Genomic DNA, 27108 nt, shown 5'->3' with positions numbered 1-27108 from the left:
ATTGTGTAGAAGGGGCCTAGACTGCACACCCTAGCTTCTTTTAATTGGATGTGCTACCAGGGCTGGCTCCAGGCACATTCCAATGGAGCGGCCGGGCAGGGCACCACACTTAATAGGCGCAGCCATCTCTCGCCACCATAATGGAGCCTGGAGCCAGGTCCCTACAGCAGCAGCATCCGTCCCGTGGCCCGACTCCTAGCCTCCTAACAGTGGCTGTGTGACAATGAGGGGGAGTGCTGTGGGTGGGACAAAGCTGAACTATGTGCACTCAGGGAGCTAGTAGGCCTGGAGCCAGCCCTGTGTGCTACCTTGCTGGGACTTAGTACTGCAATATAGGAACAAGAGTGCAGGTGGGGCGTGGGGCTCCTTGGATTGCTCTGGCTGGGCCACTTTTGGGCATCACTACCTTACATTTATTTTTAACACATATATCACCTTGTGTTTGTCTTTATTTATGTAGCATTTTTCACACATCTTTTACACTTATAACACTGATCAGCTAACCTCACTTTCTAACACTCTGACACCTTACTGCTGTCCTCTTTCTAACACTCAGCAGCCTCTTTCAGTTGCCTAACACTTATTTCTCACTTCTGTCCCTCACTTGTGTGATGCACTGGGGTGGTATGGCTGGGGTGATTTTGGGGAGCTTTGTGCCCCAGAGGTGAACCCCTATAATGTTAGGGACCTATCTGATGAGGTCGCAGTGAAGAAGGTGGGCAGGCTCATATATTGGCCAATATATGCCAAGAACCTTGGATATGATGGTTGTTATAATTTTAATGGTGTATGGTGCACCTGCACTCTTGTTCCTACTTTATACTGCACCCTATAATAGGGAAAGCTCCAAACTGTTCAAGACAGGTAAACAAAACAAGTGTCCCTTACACCAGCAAAGCCAGACTCATGCAGTAAAATGTGTGGCTTATCCCAATAGCCATGGGATGGGTTAGTTCTTGTAAAATGTCAATAAATAATAAGAATTTACTTACCGATAATTCTATTTCTCGTAGTCCGTAGTGGATGCTGGGGACTCCGTCAGGACCATGGGGAATAGCGGGCTCCGCAGGAGACAGGGCACATCTAAAAAAGCTTTTAGGTCACATGGTGTGTACTGGCTCCTCCCCCTATGACCCTCCTCCAAGCCTCAGTTAGGTACTGTGCCCGGACGAGCGTACACAATAAGGAAGGATCTTGAATCCCGGGTAAGACTCATACCAGCCACACCAATCACACCGTACCACTTGTGATCTGAACCCAGTTAACAGTATGATAACAAAACGAAGTAGCCTCTGAAAAGATGGCTCACAACAAGAATAACCCGATTTTTGTAACAATAACTATGTACAAGCATTGCAGACAATCCGCACTTGGGATGGGCGCCCAGCATCCACTACGGACTACGAGAAATAGAATTATCGGTAAGTAAATTCTTATTTTCTCTAACGTCCTAGTGGATGCTGGGGACTCCGTCAGGACCATGGGGATTATACCAAAGCTCCCAAACGGGCGGGAGAGTGCGGATGACTCTGCAGCACCGAATGAGAGAACTCCAGGTCCTCCTTAGCCAGAGTATCAAATTTGTAAAATTTTACAAACGTGTTCTCCCCTGACCACGTAGCTGCTCGGCAAAGTTGTAATGCCGAGACCCCTCGGGCAGCCGCCCAAGATGCGCCCACTTTCCTAGTGGAGTGGGCCTTTACAGATTTAGGCTGTGGCACGCCTGCCACAGAATGTGCAAGTTGGATTGTGCTACAGATCCAACGTGCAATCGTCTGTTTAGACGCAGGAGCACCCATATTGTTGGGTGCATACAATATAAACAGCAAGTCAGACTTTCTGACTCCAGCCGTCCTAAACTATATATATATATATATATATATTTTTAGGGTCCTGACAACGTCTATTAACCTGGAGTCCTCCAAGTCCCTAGAAGCCGCAGGCACCATAATAGGTTGTTTCAGGTGAAAAACCTGACACCCCCTTAGGAAGAAAACTGGAGACGAGTCCCAGTTCTGCCCTGTCCGAATGGAAATTTAAATATGGGCTTTTGCAAGACAAAGCCGCCCATTCTGACAATCGCCTGGCCGAGGCCAGGACCAACAGCATGGTCACTGTCCATGTGAGATATTGGTCAACAGCATGTTCACTTTCCATGTGATATATTTCAAATCCACAGATTTGAGCGGTTCAAACCAATATGATTTTAAGGAATCCCAACACTATGTTGAGATCCCACGGTGCCACTAGAGGCACAAAAAGGGGTGTATATGCAATACTCCCTTGACAATCTGGACTTCAGGAACTGAAGTCAATTCTTTTCGGAAGAAATTCTACAGGGCCGAAACTTAAAACCTTAAAGAACCCCAATTTTAGGCTCAAAACACTCCTGTTTTCAGGAAGTGTAGAATTCGACCTAGTTGAATTTTCTTCGTGGGGCCTTCCTGGCCTCACCCACGCAACATATTTTTACCACCTGTGGTGATGACGTTGTGCGGTCACCTCCTTCCTGGCTTTGACCAGGGTAGGTATGACCTCTTATGGAATGCCTTTTTCCTTCAGGATCCGGCATTCAACCGCCATGCCGTCAAACGCAGCCGCGGTAAGTCTCGGAATAGACATGGTACCTGCTGAAGCAAGTCCCTTCTTAGCTCCCCAGGCCCTTAGTCCTCTGTGAGCATCTCTTGAAGTTCCGGGTACCAAGTCCCTCTTGGCCAATCCGGAGTCACGAGTATAGTTCATACTCCTCTATATCTTATAATTCTCAATACCTTGGTTATGAGAAGCAGAGGAGGGAACACATACACCGACTGTTACACCCACGGTGTTACTAGGGCATCCACAGCTATCGCCTGAAGGTCTCATGACCTGGCGCAATACCTGTCCCGTTTTTTGTTCGGGCGGGACGCCATCATTTCCACCTTTGGTCTTTGCCAATGGCTCACAATCATGCGGAAAAACTTCCCTATGAAGTTCCCACTCTCCCAGGTGGAGGTCATGCCTGCTGAGGAAGTCTGCTTCCCAGTCGTCCACTCCCGGAGAGAACACTGCTGACAGTGCTATCACATGATTTTCCGCCTAGCGAAAAATCCTTGCAGTTTTTTTCACTGCCCTCCAGCTTCTTGTGTCGCCGTTTCTGTTTACGTGGGCGACTGCCGTGATGTTATCCCACTGGATCAATACCGGCTGACCTTGAAGCAGAGGTCTTGCTAAGTTTAGAGCCTTATAATTTTGCTCTTAGCTCTATCTATGTGGAGAGAATTCTCCAGACTTGATCACACTTTCCTGGAAATTTTTTCCCTGTGTGACTGCTCCCCAGCCTCTCAGGCTGGCCTCCGTGGTCACCAGCATCCAATCCTGAATGCTGAATCTGTGGCCCTCTAGAAGATGAGCACTCTGTAATCACCACAGGAGAGACACCCTTGTCCTTGGATATAGGGTTATCCGCTGATGCATCTGAAGATGCGATCCGGACCATTTGTCCAGCAGATCCCACTGAAGAGTTCTTGCGTGAAATCTGCCGAATGGAATTGCTTCGTAATAAGCCACCATTTTTTACCAGGACTCTTGTGCAATGATGCACTGACACTTTTCCTGGTTTTAGGAGGATCCCGATTAGCTCGGATAACTCCCTGGCTTTCTCCTCTGGGAGAAACACCTTTTTCTGGACTGTGTCCAGAATCATCCCTAGGAACAGTAGACGTGTCCTCGGAAAAGCTACGATTTTGGAATATTTAAAATCCACTCGTGCTGTCGTAGAACTATTAAAGATAGTGCTACTCCGACCTCCAACTGTTCTCTGGACCTTGCCCTTATCAGGAAAGCGTCCAAGTTTCTTTTAAGAAGAATCATCATTTCGGCCATTACCTTGGTAAAGACCCGGGGCGCCGTGGACAATCCAAACGGCAGCGTCTGAACTGATAGTGACAGTTCTGTACCACGAACCTGAAGTACCCTTGGTGAGAAGGACAAATTTGGACATGTAGGTAAATGTCCCTGATATCCAGTGACACCATCTCGTCCCCTTCTTCCTGGTTCGCTATCACTGCTCTGAGTGACTCCATCTTGATTTGAACGCTTGTATGTAAGTGTTCAAATATTTCAGATCTCACCGAGCCGTTTGGCTTCAGTACCACAATATAGTGTGGAATAATACCCCCTCCCTTGTTGTAGGAGGGGTACTTTGATTATCACCTGCTGGGAATACAGCCTGTGAATTGTTTCCAATACTGCCTCCCTGTCGGAGGTAGACGTTGGTAAAACAGACTTCCGGAACTTGTGAGGAGGAGACGTCTCGAATTTCCAATGTACACCTGGGATACTACATGTAGGATCCAGGAGTCCCCTTGCGAGTGAGCCCACTGCGTGCTGAAACTCTTGAGATGACCCCCTACCGCACCTGAGTCCGCTTGTACTGCCCCAGCGTCATGCTGCGGACTTGGCAGAAGCTGTGAAGGGCTTCTGTTCCTGGGAATGGGCTGCTTGCTGCAGTCTTCTTCCCGTTCCTCTACCCCTGGGCAGATATGACTGGCCTTTGCCCGCCTGCCCGTATGGGGACGAAAGGACTGAGACTGAAAAGACTGTGTCCTTTTCTGCTGAGATGTGACTCGGGGAACAAAAGGTGGATTTTTCAGCTGTTGCCATGGCCACCAGGTCCGATGGACCGCCCCTTTATACGGCAATACTTCCATGTGCCGTCTGGAATCTGCCTCACCTGACCACTGTCGTGTCTTCGTCTGGCAGATATGGACATCACATTTACTCTTGATGCCAGAATGCAAATATCCCTCTGCGCATCACGCATATATAGAAATGCATCCTTAAAATGCTCTATAGACAATAAAATCTTGTCCCTGTCAAGGGTATCAAAATTTTCAGTCAGGAAATCCGACCAAGCCCCCTCAGCGCTGCACATCCAGTCTGAGGCGATTGCTGGTCGCAGTATAACACCAGTATATGTGTATATACTTCTTAGGCTATTTTTCAGCTTCCTATCAGCTGGCTCCTTGAGGGCGGCCGTATCTGGAGACGGTAACGCCACTTGTTTTATAAGCGTGTGAGCGCCTTATCCACCCTAAGGTGTGTTTCCCAACTCGCCCTTACTTCTGGCGGGAAAGGGTATACCGCCCATAACTTTCTATCGGAGGAACCCCACGTATCATCACACACTTCATTTAATTTATCTGATTCAGGCAAAACTACAAGTAGTTTATTCACACCCTACAAAATACCCTTATTTGTGGTACTTGTAGTATCAGAAATATGTAACACCTCCTTCATTGCCCTTAACATGTAACGTGTGGCCCTAAAGGAAAATACGTTTGTTTCTTCACCGTCGACACTGGAGTCAGTGTCCGTGAGGTAAATGGGCGTTTTTACAAGCCCCTGACGGTGTCTGAGACGCCTGGACAGGTACTAATTTGTTTGCCGGTCGTCTCATGTCGTCAACCGGCTCGCAGCGTGTTGACATGATCACGTACTTCCACAAGTAAGCCATCCATTCCGGTGTCGACTCCCTAGAGAGTGACATCACCATTACAGGCAATTTGCTCCGCCTCCTCACCAACATTTTTCTCATACATGTCGACACACACGTACCGACATACAGCACCCACACAGGGAATGCTCTGATAGAGGACAGGACCCACTAGCCCTTTGGGGAGACAGAGGGAGAGTTTGCCAGCACACACCAAAATGCTATAATTATACAGGGACAACCTTTATAAAAGTGTTCCTCCCTTATAGCATTTAATATATATTTATATCGCCAAATCAGTGCCCCCCCTCTCTGTTTTAACCCTGTTTCTGTAGTGCAGTGCAGGGGAGAGCATGGGAGCCTTCCCCTCAGCCTTTCTGTGAGGGAAAATGGCGCTGTGTGCTGAGGAGAATAAGCTCCGCCCCCTTTTCGGCGGGTTTTTTCTCCCGGTTTTTAAGAACTGGCCTGGGTTAAAATACATACATATAGCCTTAATGGCTATATGTGATGTATTTATTTTGCCAATAAGGTACTTATATTGCTGCCCAGGGCGCCCCCAGCAGCGCCCTGCACCCTCCGTGACTAGGTCAGTGAGCCGTGTGACAACAATGGCGCACAGCTGCAGTGCTGTGCGCTACCTTCATGAAGACTGTGAAGTCTTCTGCCGCCTGTTTCCGGACCTCCGTTCTGCCGTCTTCTTCAGCGTCTGTAAGGGGGATCGGCGGCGCGGCTCCGGGACGAACCCCAGGCTGACCTGTGTTCCGACTCCCTCTGGAGCTCAGTGTCCAGTAGCCTAAGATCCCAATCCATCCTGCACGCAGGTGAGTTGGAGATCTCTCCCCTAAGTCCCTCGTTGCGGTGATCCTGTTGCCAGCAGGAATCACTGAATGAAACCTAAAAAAAAACTTTTCTAAACAGCTCTTTAAGAGAGCCACCTAGATTGCACCCTTCTCGGACGGGCACAAAAACCTAACTGAGGCTTGGAGGAGGGTCATAGGGGGAGGAGCCAGTACACACCATGTGACCTAAAAGCTTTTTTAGATGTGCCCTGTCTCCTGCGGAGCCCGCTATTCCCCATGGTCCTGACGGAGTCCCCAGCATCCACTAGGACGTTAGAGAAAGTATATTAATGTGCACCACTACGGATCCAAATCCTACCAGACACAAACTGTCTAGGCATGCTGGTGCTTGTAGGAATACAAGTTCTACCATAACCATGGCTAGCAGATTACAATTATGGCTAAAAAAATTATTATTAAAGGCAGATTCTGTTCCCCTTTATTTTTATTATAACACAGCCCAACATGTGTTTTGGTGCCAAGGATTTTTAGCTGATTTTATGTATATTTGGTGTGCTGATTTCAAATACAACAATAATTGTCACCTATCAAAATTTTTGAGATATAAACATTGTCTGCTTTGTGTTACCCTATTTCATATTAGGCCTATCATTCACATAGTAACACAAAACGTTTAGGTGCCAAGGATTTTTGAGCTGAGTTTATGTATATTTGTTGTGCTGATTTCAAATATAACATTCATTTTCACCTATCAGCTCTAATGTTTGATATATAAACAACGTCTGATTTGTGTTACCCTATGATTCACATAATAAAATGTTACAAATGTTAAAACACATAGGGGTATATATTATTTACTAAGCTCCCGATTTTGACCGAGATGCCGTTTTTTCTTCAAAGTGTCATGTCGGGAATTTACTAAGAAAAAATCTCGGCAGTGTTGAGGGCATTCGTAATATTTTGGAAGTCCTAGGAAAAAATCACGAATCAATACACCATCTGTCAAATACGCCTGCAATTTGGTAGAAATCGGTAATTTACTAAAAAGTGCAAATCACAAACACTGCCGACAATAGCCAAACACTGCCGTGCTGAAATACAATTCGTGAAAAAGTGCTAAAAAAAAACAGACCTGCTTTTTTTCCCCGTGTTTGGATAGGCATGCACGGATCCATGAGAACCGTGCATGTTTATCAGTGGGAAGGGGATGGGAAAGTGTTTTTTTTTTTAAATTGCGTGGGGTCCCCCCTCCTAAGCAAAACCAGCCTCGAGCTCTTTGAGCCGGCCCTGGTTGAAAAAATATGGGATAAAAAATGATAGGGGTTCCCCCATATTTAAACAACCAGCACCGGGCTCTGCGCCTGGCCCTGGTTCCAAAAATACGGGGGACAAAAAGCGTAGGGGTCCCCCGTATTTCTGAAACCAGCACCGGGCTCCACTAGCCAGATACATAATGCCACAGCCGGGGGACACTTTTATATAGGTCCCGGCGGTCCTGGCATTACATAACCAACTAGTCACCCCTGGCCGGGGTACCCTGGAGGAGTGGGGACCCCTTCAATCAAGGGGTCCCCCCCCTCCAGCCACCCAAGGACCAGGGGTGAAGCCCGAGGCTGTCCCCCCCATCCAAGGGCTGCGGATGGGAGGCTGATAGCCGTTTTGTAAAAAAATTAATATTGTTTTTAGTAGCAGTACTACAAGTCCCAGCAAGCCTCCCCCGCAAGCTGGTACTTGGAGAACCACAAGTACCAGCATGCGGAGGAAAACCGGGCCCGCTGGTACCTGTAGTACTACTACTAAAAAAATACCCCAATAAAAACATAAGACACACACCTTGAAAGTATAACTTTAATGCATACATCCACACCTCCATATACACATACTTACCTATGTTCACACGAGGGTCGGTCCTCTTCTCCATGTAGAATCCATGGTGTACCTGTTGAAAAATTATACTCACAAAATCCAGTGTAGAAGGCTCTTCTTGTAATCCATTTGTAATCCAGGTACTTGTCAAAATAAAAAAACGGACACCCGACCTCGCACTGAAAGGGGCCCCATGTTTTCACATGGGACCCCTTTCCCCGAATGCCAGAAACCCCCTCTGACTTATGTCTAAGAGGGTTCCATCAGCCAATCAGGGAGCGCCACGTTGTGGCACCCTCCTGATTGGCTGTGTGCTCCTGTACTATATGACAGGCAGCACACGGCAGTGTTACAATGTAGCGCCTATGCGCTCCATTGTAACCAATGGTGGGAACTTTGTGGTCAGCGGTGAGGTTACTTTCGGTCACCCGCTGACCACAAAGTTCCCACCATTGGTTACAATGGAGCGCATAGGCGCTACATTGTAACACTGCCGTGTGCTGCCTGTCATACAGTACAGGAGCACACAGCCAATCAGGTGGGGTGCCACAACGTGGCGCTCCCTGATTGGCTGATGGAACCCTCTTAGACATAAGTCAGAGGGGGTTTCTGGCATTCGGGGAAAGGGGTCCCATGTGAAAACATGGGGCCCCTTTCAGTGCGAGGTCGGGTGTCCGTTTTTTTATTTTGACAAGTACCTGGATTACAAATGGATTACAAGAAGAGCCTTCTACACTGGATTATGTGAGTATAATTTTTCAACAGGTACACCATAGATTCTACATGGAGAAGAGGACCGACCCTCGTGTGAACATAGGTAAGTATGTGTATATGGAGGTGTGGATGTATGCATTAAAGTTATACTTTCAAGGTGTGTGTCTTATGTTTTTATTGGGGTATTTTTTTAGTAGTAGTACTACAGGTACCAGCGGGCCCGGTTTTCCTCCGCATGCTGGTACTTGTGGTTCTCCAAGTACCAGCTTGCGGGGGAGGCTTGCTGGGACTTGTAGTACTGCTACTAAAAACAATTTTCATTTTTTTACAAAACGGCTATCAGACTCCCATCCGCAGCCCTTGGATGGGGGGGACAGCCTCGGGCTTCACCCCTGGTCCTTGGGTGGCTGGAGGGGGGGGACCCCTTGATTGAAGGGGTCCCCACTCCTCCAGGGTACCCCGGCCAGGGGTGACTAGTTGGTTATGTAATGCCAGGGCCGCCGGGACCTATATAAAAGTGTCCCCCGGCTGTGGCATTATGTATCTGGCTAGTGGAGCCCGGTGCTGGTTTCAGAAATACGGGGGACCCCTACGCTTTTTGTCCCCCGTATTTTTGGAACCAGGACCAGGCGCAGAGCCCGGTGCTGGTTGTTTAAATATGGGGGAACCTCTATCATTTTTTTCCCCATATTTTTTCAACCAGGGCCGGCTCAAAGAGCCCGAGGCTGGTTTTGCTTAGGAGGGGGGACCCCACGCAATTTTTTTATTTATTTTAACACTGATTTTTTTTTTTTTTAAAGGTGCACAATGAAGCCCAGCACGGATCTCTCAGATCCGGCCGAGATTCATTGTATTAAAGTCGGCAGTGTTTTACAAGTCACTCACGTAAAACACTGCCAAAAAAACCGAATGACATCAACATCGGTAAAACCGAAAATGCAGAATACGGCAGCTTAGTAAATTAGTCGTACTAAATTCAAAAAGTTGCAAATTTACACTTTCGATGTCATTCATGATTGATCTTTGACCTCAAACGGGAAAATACGATTCTTAGTAAATATACCCCATAGTCTAAAAATATTTTCTAGAATATTTTAGTAGTGACATCAATAAAATATGCTAACATTACAGTAACACTATAGTGACTTAAATAACACTTTTTCTTCAAAATAATAAAAAGAAACCATGAATGAAAATAAAATTAATTTCGGAAGCTTCTTTTGTGGGACATTCTTGAGTGGATTTTGGGGGTAATTCAGATCTGATTGTAGATGTGTTAAATTTAGCATATCTACGATCAGTTTCTATGACATGCTTGGGGACGGCCAGCATGTCAGGCCCTACCCCCGGCGAGTAGCTCCCAACCTGCGCATGACGTCACGCAGACGCCGCAGCCTGCCCCCGCAATGGTCCAGACATGCATGCGTTGTCTGGACCGTGCCCCGCCAATGGCGTTCTAACACCGTTGGCGTGCCCCCTCCTGCCCTGCAACTGCCTCTGCCTGTCAAGCAAGCAGAGGCGCCCGCAGCCCCGAGATGCTGTTAGCATCTCACTGGGCCCCCGGGGTGCGCACGTGCAGTGCGCCCACTGCACGGGTGCACTCCACAAAGGGTTTCAGACTTTGATCGCTGCCGCTGCAGCGATCCAGTCTAAATTACCCCCTTTGTTTGGACAGTCTGCCATCATATGTAGATCCCATCTTCCCTGGTAGCGATCTTCCATTGTTTTAATGTCCTGGTGAAATCTTTCACCTTGCTCTTCGCTCATATCACTCAAATTTTCTGGGAAATGGTCCAAGTGGCTGTGTAGGTAATGAACTTTTATACTCATATTACATCCAAGGTCTCTGAAATTAATGAGCATGTTGTTTACTAACTCAGCGTAGTTTTGAGCTTTGTGGTTGCTCTGAAAATTTCTGACAACCAGGACGAATGACTTCCTGCTCAGACTGAAGGTCGCCCAGATGGCGATGTGCAGCAGCCTGGGCATGCGCAAAAAGGATAGCTGAGAAAAACTGTTTTCGTATTTGGAATTAGCACGCCCAATATAACCAAAATCAATACTTACATTCCAGGCACCAAACAAAACATTTTTTTTGGTGGACAGTGTAATATATTTGCCCCCCTCCTTTAGTAATAATATATATGCCAAGTAGTTATAATTAATAACTGTAGTCCCACCATAATTCCATACAATATTTGTGCCCCCTTCATTTTTAATACAATATGCACCATTAAAATATCAATATTTAATGTTACCCCCATATTTTCAGTAGTGTAGTGGTTATTACTTATCATTCTACTTCTTCTTGATCCAATATGGTCCAAAGGGTTAAAAATGAAACAACCCAGAACAATCAAAGTGGGTGTTGTATGCGTTACCGCCAGTCAGCATACCGACGCCGGTATCCCAGTGGGGGGCGAGTGCAACAAGCTCACTGCGCTTGACATGCTGCAGGCTCGGTGGCTATAGTCCCTGTTGGTCACCATGCCGACCGTCAGGATTGTGAGGGGGCGAGATGTATTGGGAGGTTTTGTGACTGGCGGTCTCCTGACCGCTGGTCACATAATTACATCCCATCAAAGCAGATGGTCAGCCACTAAAGTTGTTTCTAATTATACCCAGTTCTAATAAGAAAGACAGCACATATAGTACTTACAATAATAAAGGGGGTATCCCCATCTAGAAAGCAGATTTCCTTAAACCATGTGCAGTTTGGCTTAAACCACATTCAATTCAAATGTTTGTCCACAAATAACCAATCAAAAGCAGCTTCAGTATGATAGACATGAGAAAATCACTATTACTGCATATATATTGCTCCATTTGAGTTATGTCTTTAAATAGTTTAATTCATAAGAATGTATCATGTAGGAGTGCAAGGATACAGCTCACATACTGCAATTCTGTGCAATGCAGAAACTGTATGAAAATATAATTGTTTACAGCAGTGTTTCTTAACCTTAATGCTCAACCCAGTGTATCATTTCAACTTTTAAGGCACATGAATAAATTAAACATGCAATAGGGTACTAATGTTTAAGCTAGTGCTAAGCTAGCAGAGCAGTGATAAAACATATTGAGCCAAACACATTTTGAGAACTAAGCGAAATTGTATACAATAGAACCCCAAAAAAAGCAGCAAAGAAGGATTTGCCAAAGCAGAGACAGCTTTGATCAAAGTCTGTGATGTCAGACTTGTGTATATATAAGTCACCCATGACTTTATTCTGACACACTTAACATTTATAACTTAGCTAGCTTATCACTATGAAATAACCACACAGACACCAACTGCTAGATTTAAAGGTCAAAACTGGTATTTATTGTTTGATGACCTGTCATTTAAACTAAAATATTGGAGGATGGCGAGAAAAGGCGCTACCAACTCACCAGCACCAGTCAACTATAATAAACCAATAAAACTAGGAGGGGACTCACAACCGCCTCCTTAACATAACCCGCACTGTGCAGGACTCACCCCCCTTACTCTAGCAGAGCCGTGGACGAACCCGCACGGGAACATCCGTAGTCCACCCGCAAGGGGAGGACACACTCGCTGTTCAATCAAAAGGGGGTGCCCCACAGTGACCACTTATGTAACGTTGACCGCTGGCTGGTAGCGACTTTCCGCCCATCTGGCTATCAAAGCCTGCTAGAAATGGAAAAAAGGTCCGAAAAGCGAACCGCAAGCAAAATTAAAGGGCGGGTGGGAGGGCATCCAAAGAAAACTGGCAAGAGGAAGATGGCTGTCTATACCCCGGACTATATACCCCTGCCTATACTCCTCCTACTCATCCCTAATAGGCACCCTAGGTCACCTGACCACCACTGCCCATCACTAAGGCTAGCCCTGCCTATCCTCAACAAATGTCACAAAAATTCCGGGTGCTTATGTGGCTTCGAGCCTATGCAGATCTCTGCTTGCTTAAGTCACCCATGACTTTATTCTGACACACTTAACATTTATAACTTAGCTAGCTTATCACTAAGAAATAATCACACAGACACCAACTGCTAGATTTAAAGGTCAAAACTGGTATTTATTGTTTGATGACCTGTCATTTAAACTAAAATATTGGAGGATGGCGAGAAAAGGCGCTACCAACTCACCAGCACCAGTCAACTATAATAAACCAATAAAACTAGGAGGGCACTCACAACCGCCTCCTTAACATAACCCGCACTGTGCAGGAGTCACCCCCCTTACTCTAGCAGAGCCGTGGACGAACTCGCGCGGGAACATCCGTAGACCACCCGCAAGGGGAGGACACACTCGCTGTTCAATCAAAAGGGGGTGCCCCACAGTGACCACTTATGTAACTTTGACCGCTGGCTGGTAGCGACTTTCCGCCACAACAAGGATTTTTAACCAAAAAACCGCAGACCGCCATCCTACCAAAACCAAAGGAAAAGACTCAACCCGACACAACTCGGAAGATACTCTCCAAAAACACACCAATACCCGCAGGGGAAAGGTGAACACCGTCCTCCCTATAAAACTGCACATTGCGCAGAACCAAAAGCGGGTGCCTAACCACCAAACCCCCTATCGCCTGCACATACACTGACACCGCAGAATTAACTTTCTTCCTCGCTTTCTCAATTGCAGAAAAACGAACAGCACCCCGCCAGTGAAAACGGGGCACCATGTCAGACCATACAACTGTCACTCGGGGCCAGGACGCTCGCAACGCCACCAAGTCCGCCTTAATACTCAGGATGAGGTCGATGCCTTTGACACGACCCATATTATTCCCCCCGAGGTGAATGACAATCCAGCCAGGCCGCCCCCACCTTCGTTCGTGGCGAAACAGCAGGCGAAGTAAACCAATCCAATGCAAACCTCTAACGCCCAACCATCTGACTACCTTATCCCCAAAGAAATCGCCTGTTCGCCTTGCCATAGGATGCCTCTCCGCCCAAAAAATGAAAGAATGGCCAATAAGCCAAATCTGATCCGAGACGTCCAAAACAGCTGCAAAAGAAAATTCCTACCGTCAGCAAACTATTTGAAGTACAGAAAACGGAACGAAACATGCAGCTAAAGAACCCAAGTGAAGGAGAAAACTCATAAAACCTCCCGTGGACCGTGAGTGATGTCAATTGTAATTCGGCCCCCTCGGAGGAAAATTAAAAAATTCACTTCACACCCTCCATTCCTGAACGCTAGCCGTTCAAGAACCGACGGGTAAAACACGTTTCTGGGTTCGCGCAACAGGCGCAGTAAAACAACGAACATATTAAACTCTCCAGAAACCAGGACGTAAGCCCAGCCAACTGAGACCGGGCTTCCATAACCCAAGACGGTATCTTGCCCGCATAGGCAAGACCCACTCACCGCGGCGGTGTTCACGACCGTCACCCCCCCTGGCCATATCGTCAACGAGGCAAATCGGCCCTTAGTCAACGAGCTTCCACAGGAAGGGCGGAACCGACAAACCCCCAACAGCAGCATCAGGAACCAGCTCTCTAAACTTACCGAACTCAAAACGCGACAGCGCATCAGCAATTCTGTTGTCCACCCCCGGGACATGCGCAGCCGTGAAATGAATATTATGCTGCAAGCATTTAAGCACTAAATAACGCAACAAGCGCAGCGCCTGCGGAGAGGATGAGCGTTGGTTATTAACAGCGTGTACGACACCCAGATTGTCGCAGCGGAACACCATACTCCGATCCGACAAGCTAAGCGCCCACAATTCGACGGCCACTATCAATGGGAACAATTCCAAAAGAAGCAAGTTCTTTGTAAAACCTCATGAAACCCATGATGAAGGCCAAGGCGCAGCGCACCACTCCGTCATTCAGACTGTTATACTGCTGTCCGGAGGTCTTTTCAGCAAAATCCTACACTCCATTAAGATGCGATTGGAATTCTTCACCGCTTATACGATCCCCCAGAGATGACTGCACAATAAAAGGTTGAGAGCACCAGCAGCCGGGAGGACATTCCAGGTGAAAGTACCCACGCACAGGAGTGGTGAGACCGCATTGTATTTACGTCTGGCCAGACACATTTTCAGTGAGAGCACCGGCTCAATTACAGGTTGCAGTTATTCACAGCATAATTACCTGCACCTGAAGTGAGAAATATATCTTACCATCATTATCTTCTTCACCAAAAATGACTGATATATAATCTCAAAGGAAAAACTTCTGAGCGCATTACCCAGTCTGTATAATTATCAGATATATCAGATTATATTATAATTTTATTGCTTAAAGTGATTGAACAGAGAGGAAGCAATTTGTTACAATTTATGCTACATTTGATATATGCATGCATTAATTATTGTAAAAATGTACTGACCGGCCGGTGGTATAAATTGCACAGTTTGTTTAAATATATATATTTTTATTCTTATATGTGTTTTAATAAATAGAATCTTATTAATTCTAATCTATATGCGCTGCAACTTTTCTTTCTTGCTTGTTTGATTTTTAATCTAATAGGGGTGAGTAGCCCTATGTTGCTGGCAGCATATTGATTAGGAGTGACAGAGCGCCAGATTCAGCATTTTGTTGTTTCGTCCTGAAAAAAGCCCGAACCGCCGGCGGCATCAGTAAAAAGTTGCAACGCGGCGTTGGAACAACGCTCAGCTGGCCATAACACATCCCGGTTAAAGGAAACCAAAAAAGCGGACCAGACTCGCAAATCCTCCCTAATCTTGCGCGAAATATAAACCGTATGGTGAGGTTTCCGAACCCCCGCCATGGACCTCTCAAGTTTACGGCAGAAAACGCGACCCCTGGGTATGATCCTGCACGCAAAATTAAAAGATCCAAGTAACGACTGCACCCGTTGTAATCTGACCCTACGACTGAGGAGGCATTGCTCTATGAGACCCAGCAATTTGTGCACCTTATCGGCGGGAAGCCGGCAGCATCCGGCCCCCGAACCGATTTCAATGCCCAAATAACTGAGACACACCGTGGGCCCCTCGGTCTTATCCGCGGCCACGGGCACACCTAGCCGACCGAACAAACTCTGGGCTAAACCCAGCACGTCCCCGCAAACCGAACCATCCCCTGGACCCACAAAGAGAAAATCGTCTAGGTAGTGGGCAACCCCCGGGTGGCCGGAGGCTGACACCACGCACCAATGTAAAAACGAACTGAATTTCTCGAAGTAGGCACAAGAAATGGAACACCCCATCGGCAAGCACCTGTCGACGTAAACCCCCCCCCCTAACCGTAAACCTAAGAAACGAAGGGAAACGGGGGTGAATGGGCATCAGGCGGAAAGCGGACTCAATGTCCAGCTTGGCCATGAGGGCACCGAGACCAGCCCTTTTGACTAACCGAAGGGCCTCATCAAAGGATTGGTATCGCACCCGGCAAGCCTCCTCCGGGATGGCGTCGTTGACCGAGCCGCCACGGGGGTGTGACAAATGTTGAATGAGGCGGAATTGACCCGGGGCCTTCTTGGGAACCACCCCCAAAGGAGAGATGCACAGCCGGGGCACCGGAGGGGATGGGAAAGGGCCGCACATGCGCCCCAAGTTGATTTCAGCCTGCACCTTACGGGAGACAACTGAAGGGAAATCGCGCGCGGACTTCAAATTGCGCCTAGAGACAACGAGGACCGAATCCGGGATGGGGAGCCTGAAACCGTGACGGAAACCGTCTAACAAAAACAACCCTGAAGTGATGTCAGGGTAAGCACCCAACCATTTAGTCAATTCAGGGATGTTAATGGGAGAAAACGCCTCACTTTCCACTTCCAGGCACCTCGGCAGCCTCAGAGGGCCGGGACCCGGGAGTGGAAGTGCAATCCTTGGCCGAGTGCCCCCCACCGCACACTTTGCAGGAGTGGCGAAAACGGCAGTTAGAACCCCGGGAACACTTGCCCTCGTTAAAAGCGAAGCATTTCCCTTTATTCCCCAGAGGCGGGCTCGGCCGGACACCCAAACCCGGTTTGCCGCCTTGGGCCTCGGAAAGGGGCCTATTATGTTGGGTGACCTCCAACCAGACTTCAACATCCTTAAACCCCAAGGGTAGTGTCGGGTTACCGTCTTGGTTACGACGGAATTTCTCATTGTAGTCCCGCCACGCGTAACCCTTGGAGGTCAAGTACATTTCGTGCACCAGGAACAAATATTTGACCGTGTTATGATACTCCGTCGGCCTCGTCTCGGCGTAGCATGCTGTAAACACTAAAAACCCTCGGAGCCACTGATGAAAATTGCGAAATGCATTTTCACCAATGCCCCCGACCTTCCTGGCCTTTTCGAAAGCCTTCCGCATGTGATCCGTAAGGGTGAACATGTCGACATATTTCCCCTTCCTAATCTTTTCCCTCATCCGTTTACGCAAACCCCTGGTGACCGCAGTGTTTGCGCAGTGCACCATTTCCGTAAAACGTGGAGGGTCCGGCGCGACTGCCGAACCCTTGCCCTTAGCCTTCCTATCTCTTTTGTGCCAGCGATGCGCAATGAGCCTGGCTAATTTACGCGGGCGCCTAGGGGACCCGGAAGACCTAGTATCAGAAGAAGAGCTGGAAGAAGAACTATCAGAAGAAGAATTAACGATCTCACCAGTTCCAGAAGGACCGCCAACCTCTTCGGACACGGCGGCGGGGCCGGATGGCACCTCTTCAGGGACCCGAGATCCCCCAGCTTCGCCCGTTCCCACTTGCTCGGTCTGCATCACCAATCCCATCTGTGCTGCACTGGACGTTGCTGCTGCCATGGCTCCAGACGATCCGCCCGGGGGAGAGACCCCCCTCAACACACCGGCACCTGACAGGGAAACAACGGGGGGGGGGGGGGATATAAAAACAGCAGCCGCCGGAGGGGGAACCGGAGGCAATGGAGGAGGGGAAGCGGGAAGGGGGGGCTGGGAACAGGGGGCACGCGTGCCCAAGGCCGCAGCGCTCGCCGAGCCAACGGCCGCACCAAAAGATGGAGGCCATGTGGCCGGGGCGGTAAAGCCAGTGTGCCAAGCAAACTGGGCCTGAGAAAACGGCGCCGACCAGTAAGGCGTCTGTGGGAGAGCCCCGGGTGTAAAACCGCCAGTGTAAGAACTCGCAAACGGGGCAAACCCCGGACCACTCGGGGCGGGCCAAGATGTCAATGAGCCCTGCGAGTGCGGAAACGCCGGTGGCAAATAAGTGGACGAAAAAGGGACCCGACCCCCTCGGAAATCAGGCGACGCCCCGGAAGTCATGACCGGGAATTGCAGTGCCCCCGACCAGGCCACCGACACCGAAGCAGCCGGCAGGAAACTCGAGGGCGCAGCCTGAAACGCACCACCCAGCGCCGCAAAGGAAGCGCCCATGGAACTGTGCCCTGACCCCATCTGCTGTACCATGAGCTGGCCAGCAGATGGCTTCACTTCACTGGGCCACAGGCCACGGGCCGGAGGCAGCAGGATCCGGGACACCGGGAGCGCCCCCGGGTGAATCCCAGATGCCTGGCCGTCTACCCCTGACGCCCCCACGCCCACCATGGCAGTAGAAACCATGGGAACGGCGGGGGGAAAAAGGGCATCAACCCCACCCCCAGATGCCTGTGTGAACGCAGGCCCCGCCCCCCGAGCTGCGCCTGTAACTGTGGGTATGGACACCAAGTCCTCCACCAGCCAGGTACCCGCAGAGGAACCTACAGACAACAGACAAGAGAAAGACAAAATAACCTTGTGTGGAAGCACTCATTCATTGGATATAGAAAAGAATGTGAAAGGAATATATGGTTGAGGAGGGGACCCCTTTGAGTCCTACCTCAAAAAGATTAAAAATTAACTTTTATTGATTATCTTATTAAAATTCGCTTGGGTGAACAAAAAGTAAATAATAATATTACAATTGAATTTATCTAGATTGCCGTTGTACCAAATATGGTTCTAGATGTAACAGGTGAAAATGTAGATATAATTATGGTATAATTGTTTAAAAGAAACAGTATATATGGGTCACAGACCAATCGGAATATATGGTAAGCTTTGAGAAAACAAGAAGAAAGGATGAGATTGGATTTCCTGATAGGAAAAGGGCCCACAGCACCTAGTATTCCCTGGAGGTCTCCCATCCACGTACTGACCAGGCCATACCTGCTTAGCTTCCAAGATCGGACGTGATCGGGCGCATTCAGGATAGTATGGCCGTGGGCCAATTGTATCAGGAATTAAAGTGTTTGTTGGGTTAATTTGAAAATTAAATGATCCACTAAGGAGTTCCAATCAATAGGACTGGTGTGATGATCGCTTAATGACTGTGGATAAATAAATAAATTGAAACCTGAAGGATGAATATAACTTAGGCATTAGGACCCAGAGGGAAAATATATATAGCTGAAATGTTATAGATTGCCACTTTGAGTGTCTCCACTATGGATGGACACTGGACTTGAATTGATTAATTCAGAGCAACGGTGTTGAGAGTATTGCTTGTCCCTATTTAGAAACGGTGGATGCAGTGTTGGAGGTTGCCACTTTAAGAGTGTCCACTGTAAATAGGCAATAAACTTTGATTGTGTTGCACAAAATTAATGACAAGCGTTCTCTTTTCTCTATTTGGAGATAATTACAAATGATCATGCAATTCCTAATTGGTGGTAACCGTGGGTACTGGATTTGTCAAGTCCCACAGTGTAGGTTTTGCATCCTGTAAACTTGCTGAAATGAATACAAAGTAGCAAACATTATATGCGAACAGCAAAAATTGTTGCCTTTGTCCCCATGTGGGAATAATGATAGCAATGTTGGTATTGGCAACTTACAATTTAAACCTTTATGAAAAAATGTAAAAAATGATGTAAAAAATGAATGAAAAAAATGATGAAAAAGAATTGAAAAAGATGGAAAAAAATGGAAAAATGAAAAAGTATATAGAATATAAATGAAAGTCTTATTTTTCCATGTGCTTACAATATTATTCCTTGATTAGTAGTTAATAGGTTCATTCCTAAATACACATATGGAGCAGGCATTCGAGTAATTAGACCCAAATTGAAGGTCTGTAGCGCTACTGAAGTACAAATGTAGCATATACAGTTACCGCTTTCGGAGATATAAGTGTCCCGGCAGCCGATCGGTGTAACCTGCTAGACGAAGCTGACCGTGCTCCGAGGTCTGAGACCGTGCGGCCGCCCGTTCCGGAGAGGGCGAAGCCGCAGAGACGTCACTGTTTGGACGTCCTTGTTCTGACGTACGTTTCACCTGTGGAACAGGCTGGGGAGAGCCACAGCAGCACACACCCTCGTGCGGCGTCGCGGGACCCGCTCGGCGGGTCACCTGACCCGCTCACTGCGGCCGCGACAGGGGAAGGCTGACAGCCCAGGAGGGACGGAGACCCGGCACGTGCGGCTCTACCGCTGCGCCGAGCTCCGAGAGCGGCAGCCGCAGGAGAAACACAGCCGCCTGGGGAGAGTAGCACCAGCTCTCCTGCGGGCGGCGAAGCGGGGGGGAACTACCCGCACACGCGGCCGGCGGTAGCCGGCCGCTGTGAGAGGACGGGCGGCCTCAGCAAGGCGGCGGGGAGGGGGCGCTGCTCTACGAGGACGGAGCATGGCGCAAGGGGGGCTAATAAACAAAGCTGGCACAGTATCAATAAATGTATATGGTAAGAAGGGGGGCTAAGCTGAACAGATGCACAGTATATCTCTTACCACATCCAAAGAAAACTGGCAAGAGGAAGATGGCTGCCTACACCAGGACTATATACCCCTGCATATACTCCTCCTACCCATACCTAATAGGCACCCTAGGTCACCTGACCACAACTGTCCATCACTAAGGCTAGCCCTGCCTATCCTCAACAAATGTCACAAAAATTCCGGGTGCTTATGTGGCTTCGAGCCTATGCGGATCTCTGCTTGCTTAATACGAGTGTGCAGTTTGCTTCAGTGCCAGACCCTGAATGTTTAATGTTAATTGCACACTGTAAAGCTAATTAATGACTACACTGTGTAGATATGGTACCTCTTCAAAATGTTCATTTGTTTTCTTTTTTCTCGAAAGCAAATCTTAATCACACATGACAGTATAGCGTCTCTGCAGATTTTCACATATTGGTTTATTGCATGCTCACTGTGTATATACTTTTATTAGGCCAAGCGACTCATGTGGCACCTGATAGCGTATGAGGCTCCAAACACAGAATGCAGCTGCTGGCATTACTTTGTGTAACGTTGAGCACCAATGAGATAGCTAGATGATATGACATCAGCAGTTTGGACTGGTGATATATGAGCCAAGTATGTGAACAAATAATCACCTAGAGAATGGTGAGAATGTACTAAGCCAGGGCCAGTAATTCAGTCTGAGGATGATGATATGGAAATATCTTTAGATCCCATTACAAATGTCTACTCAAATAATTCAAGTGCAAAAATGAAAGCCATTTTATTTAAAAGATATTCAACTAAATGTATGCATATGGCAGCAAATTTAATCCAGAACACTAATCCGCTCACATTAAGCTTTCAGACATTTATACAAGGAGTAACGTACATATAGCATGATTATAATCTCAATGCCAGATACTGAGGGAATGAGGGCACTAAAATCAGGATGTCCTTGACCCACAATCAAAACATCTTTGTATATAGGCTAAAGGGCCGTACACACGGGGGGGAGATGTGGGGGGAGATGTGTGCTGAGCGATCTAGCACATATATCCTAGCACCGGCAATAGCGAAGCGCAGGGCCTCGCATCGCTATCGCTGTGGGGCATACACACGGAGAGATACGTGCTTAACTTATAACAATCTAGTCAAATTGCTTAGAATTTAAGCACGGATCTCTCAGTGTGTATCCCCTTTAAGGTTATAAGCATAATTTCTGATAAGTAACAGATATACCTTTGACTATAGTGAAGCCATCTTGATAAACTATACAAATGGTTCATATTGTATGAGTTTCCCTGTATATCCCTTTATTTACTCCCATATAAAAAAAAAAACCTTTTCCTTTCTTATCAATAATGATAGCGAGCCAGTAATACAGTCTGAGAGTATTAATAGAAATCTGGAGTCAGATCCAGATATCAGTCCAAGAAAGGTTGGAGCAGACAGGGCCAGAGCGAGATATCATTCCAAGAAAGGAGGGTGCAGACAGGACAGATCCAGATATCAGTTCAAGAAAGGTGGGAGCAGGCAGGTCCAGAGCCAGATATCAGTCCAAGAAAGGTGAGAGGAGGAAGGGTAAGAGCCAGATATCAGTCCAACAATGGTGAGAGCAGGCAGGGCCAGAGCCAGATATCAGTCCGAGAAATGTGAAAGCAGGCAGGGCCAGAGCCAGATATCAGTCCAAGAAAGGTGAGAGCAGGCAGGGTAAGAGCCAGATATCAGTCCAACAATGGTGAGAGCAGGCAGGGCCAGAGCCAGATATCAGTCCGAGAAATGTGAGAGCAGGCAGGGCCAGAGCCAGATATCAGTCCAAGAAAGGTGAGAGGAGGCAGGGTAAGAGCCAGATATCAGTCCAACAATGGTGAGAGCAGGCAGGGCCAGAGCCAGATATCAGTCTGAAAAATGTGAGAGCAGGCAGGGCCAGAGCCAGATATCAGTCCAAGAAAGGTGAGAGGAGGAAGGGTAAGAGCCAGATATCAGTCCAACAATGATGAGAGCAGGCAGGGCCAGAGCCAGATATCAGTCTGAGAAATGTGAAAGCAGGCAGGGCCAGAGCCAGATATCAGTCCAAGAAAGGTGAGAGCAGGCAGGGTAAGAGCCAGATATCAGTCCAACAATGGTGAGAGCAGGCAGGGCCAGAGCCAGATATCAGTCCGAGAAATGTGAGAGTAGGCAGGGCCAGAGCCAGATATCAGTCCAAGAAAGGTGAGAAGAGGAAGGGTAAGAGCCAAATATCAGTCCAACAATGGTGAGAGCAGGCAGGGCCAGAGCCAGATATAGGTCTGAGAAATGTGAGAGCAGGCAGGGCCAGAGCCAGATATCAGTCCGAGAAATGTGAGAGCAGGCAGGGCCAGAACCAGATATCAGTCCAAGAAAGGCGAGCGCAGGTGGGGCCAGAGAGTAGGTGGGGACAGAACCAGATATTAATCCAAGAATGATGAGAGCAGGCAGACCAAAGCCAGAAATCAGTCAAAGAAAGGTGAGTGGATACAGGGTCAGAGCCAGATATCAACAAGAAATTCTAGATATTTAACCTCTGCGCTCATGTACAAATGTATATGGATTATATAGATAAAAGTCCAAAGTCTTTCAATAATGTGTGGAAGTGAACGTATGGCCAATTCGTTCACTTGATGGTTCCTCATCGAGGAAGACACTGGTGTTCGAACCGTACTCACGTTGAAACATGCGATTTTCCTCATATAAAAGGTATCTTTTATAGTCATATTTCGTGATCCTCGATGTGGTCTTCACGTCGAAAAATAATTCCCATGGATCCTCGGAGACAGAAAAAAGGGAAGGGGAAGACAAAGAGCGACCAATCGTGTAATATGTTCTATCCACCAAATGATTCCTTTATACAGAGAGATTCTTTCTCCCTTTATATGGATGGTGTGCGTACCATACTCACATCCATCAGGGGGGTAGACACATCTAAAGGTATCTTTTTTAACAATATTATCCTTTGTAGGGTAGTTATAACCCTATATTCACCAACAAACTTCACCTGATATCAATGGGACAACAATACACGTATGGGACGTACCCAGGTCGCGATCGCGGTTTGTATTGAGACAGAGATCAAGCTGTCTCCGTCTCTAAAAACAAGAATTTGCCAGATCAGGGTGGGTTTCTGGGTACTCAGAAACCCCCCTGCGTGCGCTACTGTGTCCAGATCATTTGCGGGGCGGGTCACGACCCCAAACATGGCGGGTAGTAGTCTGCCTTTGCAGCTAGGACTAATGATCCATATAGAGATAAAGGCTACTTATAGTCACAATGTCACTGAACAGGCTGCAATTTGAAATCAGTTTGGCTACACTGCTTACTGTGAATTTTGATTTTATGGAATTGCAGAGTTATAGCAAAACATACTGTGTGGGTTGGGTACTCCCTTTGTAATTGTCTCAGGCTATCACTTCCACCTCTTCTATAGCCAACAGAGCCATTCCCAGGATACTAAAATCATGGGCAGCTGACATAAAAGGAAAAAGTTACCTACAGAGCAAAAAAAAATATATATATAAAAATTGAGCTATATGTGTGTATGTAAACTGCCCCAGTCAGTCTTCTAATATTAAACCACAATTCATATTTTGAATCACATCCAAATAACTGATTTTAAGATGTATTTTAATTTATTTTTATTTTTCCTCTTCTGCTGCTGTTATCAATATATGAAGAGCATCATCTAAAACCTGTCCAGTTATCATAGTTGGCTTTAGCTTACAGGTTGGCTGGTCTCTGTGGACATAGCTATAAGTACAGTATCCTGTTTTTCTCAATCATCAGATTCTAACAAAATGGAAAAATACTACCTCTCCCTTATTTATTGACAGGAGCCAAGACGTAAGCAAGGGTTCACATAATTATATATTTCAAACAGTTTTTAGCTTTTCACAGATTTTTTTTAGCTTTTTACACAGTCATAGGTAAAAATAAAGTTAAACATAAACATAACATATATAATAATATAGATTAACAGCCGTATAAATATAAAGTGTCTTTTATTTGAAAATTGCAAACTGTAAAGGAAATAAAATTCCTGATTCAATCAGGTTTGCTGTTTGCTTAGTATCACATGCTTTTCATAAATAAAATGCAACTTCCTACAGTAATTGCTCCTATCCGTCATTTTTGTTATGTGTCACAAGGGAACACCAGAAGTTATTTGTGACACTTAATTATTTAGTAGTAATCCATGACAGACTGTAAATCACGAGTATTGTTGAAAAACTAAACTATGACTCACTTATTGAGCTTTTAGTGGTGATCAGCACATTTGCATTGATTTGTAATGTGCCACAGTCCTCTGCAGCCCTGGACAGTGGGGAACACACAACACACATAATACAGGGACACACAGGGAGACAAAATAAATGTGTATGTCAAAACAATGTTTATGGAGGGCCATGCTCATGAGCAGTGGCATCACAAGGCGGGTGCGGGGGGTGCGGCCCACTCCCGGGTGTCACCCGCCGAGGGGTGACACCAAAATGCCTGCTCCTGCTCAGTGACAGGAGCCGAGTGCTGCACTGTTACATTGGGGGAGATGTACTAAGCCTGAAAAGTGATAAATATCACTGTGATAAAGCACCAGCCAATCGGCTCCTAACTGCCATGTCACAGGCTGTGTTTGAAAAATGACAGTTAGGAGCCGATTGGCTGGTGCTTTATCACAGTGATATTTATCACTTTTCAAGCTTAGTACATCTGGCCCATTATGTGCAGCACTCGGGTCCTGTCACTGTGTAGGATCCTGAACTGCAGGCAGAGCACTCTCCAGGAGGCAGCACGCACCTCCCAAACCCCACAAGTGACTTAAAAATGGGTGTCGGTCGGGACATTGGAGCCCCACCCTTACTGCAAAGCCCCGCCCTTTTTTGGACCCCCAAGCAGCTAAAACGGGCGCTGGACCGCGAAGCCCCCCCTCGAGTGAAACTCTGCCCCTTCCAGCAAAGCGCCACCCCCTTTTCTCACCTCCGCACCGGGTCTCAAGGAGGTGATGCCTCTGCTCATGAGTAATGTTATAATGTACTAAGAAAAGGAAAGACCTGAGATAAGTGGAGAGAGCAGAGATTGGGGCAGTAGTGAAAGTGTGCTAGTATGTGTGAGTAATGTGGTTTTAGTAAAGAGGTGGGTTTCTGAGATCAGATATTGTATGTAATACAGTACTACAGGCAGGGGCGGATATGCGGAGAGGCCGCCCCTAGGCACAATAGTAACAGTTGCCCCTTGCCTGCCTAATTTTATTATTTATATGATTCATTATAAGCCCTGATTTGATTATATCAAATTTAATAAAATAATAAAGAAAAGCCACTAACATTTTATGACATTTTTTATTTGTAATTATGTATCCATATTTACTAAATAGGATAGCTTACAAGGCAATATGTGCATGTCCTAGCCATTTACACTCCATTCACGATGTAACATGATACAGTATAGTGGAAGTATTTTGCAGTTATTGGTATATTTCAGGCTGAGAGTAAAACATAAGCATCCAAGTGCCGCCCCCAAGCAGAGGCGTAACTAGGGTATTTGGAGCCTAGGGCAAGATCGATAATGCCTCCCCCCCCAAAAAAAAAAAACTACAAAGGAAAGTATGTGCGCACGCCACAGGCTCGCACTGAAAGAAAATGGCCATAGCCACACGCCAGAAAGTGTGTGTGGACACTTAAAATGGGATGTGCCAACATGACACGCCAGCTGTTTCATGTCATGCTAGGAACATTCTTTTCAATTCCATATGCACCTTACCATCATCACCTCCTGCACAAATAGGTGTCACTGTATATAAAGATGTCAGGGTGTGTATGTATAGATGTAGGTGCAGTGGTTGAAGTAGAATTTTTGAAGGGGGGTATGAAAAAGTGAAGGGTGCTCTGGAAAAGGGGGCGTGGTCACTCAAAAGGGGGGGTGTCCTTCAGTGTAGGAGGACCCCTTATACTATCTAGTACTGGTGCCCCTTTCACATTTTAGCTCACGGTATGAGTCGAAATTCACATTATACCATACGGTTTGAGACGAAATTCACATTATAGCACATGGTTTTACCTGAAATTCACATTATAGCTCACGGTATGAGCCAAAATTCACATTATAGCACACGGTATGAGCCAAAATTCACATTATAGCACATGGTAAGAGCCGAAATTCACATTACAGCACACAGAATAAGCCAAAATTCACATTATAGCACATGGTATGAGCCGAAATTCACATTATAGCACACGGTATGAGCCGAAATGCACATTATAGCACACGGAATGAGCCAAAATTCACATTATAGCACACGTATGAGCCAAAATTCACATTACAGCACACGGTATGAGCCGAAATTCACATTATAGAGTGAGCGGATCCTACCCCCTTGATTAACAAGGCCTGTGGGGAACTGTGGTGAGGGAAGCCTACCCCCTTAATTAACTAATCCTGCGAGGCACTGTGGTGAGGGAACCTACTCTCATAATTGATTAATTGCAGAGTTTAGCAGCAGAAGGATTACAGCGATATCTCACCCCAAGCTGCGGCGCTTCTGCTACCTCCAAAACTCCACGTCTTCGGCGCCACCCGGGATGCAGAGCACCGCACTGGGGATGCACCCTTTTCAGTGCGGTGTGCTGCACTCCGAAGTGGGATCTTCTCTTCTGCTGCAGGATCCCGATCTGCGCCGGCC

The 27108-nt window shown here is 47.0% G+C and overlaps 1 protein-coding gene and 1 pseudogene across 1 annotated transcript in view; one reads left to right on the top strand and one right to left on the bottom strand.

Moving 5' to 3' along the window:
- TXLNB (taxilin beta) overlaps positions 1 to 27108 on the top strand; it is a 134216-nt gene that overhangs the window by 21760 nt on the left and 85348 nt on the right. The window lies entirely within an intron of this gene.
- On the bottom strand, positions 18851 to 18968 carry LOC134912576 (5S ribosomal RNA; annotated as a pseudogene).

Source organism: Pseudophryne corroboree, chromosome 4 (genome assembly GCF_028390025.1).
Source record: "Pseudophryne corroboree isolate aPseCor3 chromosome 4, aPseCor3.hap2, whole genome shotgun sequence".
NCBI classification, from domain to species: Eukaryota; Metazoa; Chordata; class Amphibia; order Anura; family Myobatrachidae; genus Pseudophryne; species Pseudophryne corroboree.
Note: the sequence above shows the minus strand (reverse complement) of the source record. Positions and strands in the feature narration are given on the sequence as shown.